The sequence below is a fragment of the Mandrillus leucophaeus genome, unplaced genomic scaffold, assembly GCF_000951045.1.
Source record: "Mandrillus leucophaeus isolate KB7577 unplaced genomic scaffold, Mleu.le_1.0 Scaffold173, whole genome shotgun sequence".
NCBI classification, from domain to species: domain Eukaryota; kingdom Metazoa; phylum Chordata; class Mammalia; order Primates; family Cercopithecidae; genus Mandrillus; species Mandrillus leucophaeus.
Window position 1 is genome coordinate 2,844,651 of NW_012101732.1, and position 1,121 is coordinate 2,845,771.

A 1,121-nucleotide genomic window follows, 5' to 3' on the forward strand; every position below is an offset into this window, starting at 1 on the left:
TCACACATACAAATAAACACTCAAAAAACCCGTGTCACACAGCACACACATGCCCACACACTCCCACAGACACAAGCCTGCACACACACGGGAGCAAGAGCACCGCAGGCTCCTGGGCAGCCCCCAGCCATGGCTTGCTAATTGCCTCTCTTCCCGCAGGCCTGTTTATCATCTTTCCCCAGTGCTTGGGTACCCAGTGAAGATAGATTCCAGGAAGCTTTGAAATGTTCCAAATGCAGAAGCCTCCAAATCACACGCTTTGAAGATTAGAACAAGTTTCAGTTCTCCTCCTCTCAACCCTGGCTTTTGAATTATTTTTAAATTATTCCCTAAAAATGCTCCATACCCCGTGATTTTTAAGAGCAACACTGGCTCACTGTGAGAGCTGTCATTCATTCAGCTCTAGTATGTGCCGGAGCGTGACGTGCTCACCTGGGCTTCCTCCTCATGTCCTGATCGCAGCCCTAGGAGGCAGGTTTGACTTCATATGCATAGAATCCTTACTTCATAGAACAGGAGAGAGAGGCCCAGAGAGGCCAAGGAGTTGCCACAGATCGTGCGGATCATGGGGCCAGCAGTGATTCCAGGCTGTCCAATCCAGAGTGCATGTTTATAAACCTCAGGCAATAATGGCTCCTATGAATTGTAGGTAATTTGCAACATACAGGAAAGAACAATACTTCTAGAAAATTCTACTGTTGACATTTTTGGTGGATTTATTTTCAATTTATTGATATAATTATAAGCATATTTTATAGAATGGGTTTACATTATCTATATGATTTTTCTATGCAGCTCTTTTTCATGAAATGGTTCATTTTCTGAGACTTAAAACCCAGGCAGGAGGAAAGAGGAAATGAGGAAGGAACCACAGAGGAGCCTGTCTTGAAGTCAGGAAAGAAGTTGAGCCCAGAGGTTTGTGGGCTAGTGGTGTTGCCTTTCTTTTCTTTTTCTTTTCTTTTTTTTGTTGTTGTTATTGTTGTTGAGATGGAGTCTCGCTCTGTTGTGCGCGCTCTCTCTCTCTCTCTCTCACTATTGCATAATTGCCCCCACCCACTGGAATGTAATTTCTAAGTGGGCAAGGAGTTTATTTGCTCACTGCTGTATCCCTAGTATTGGGC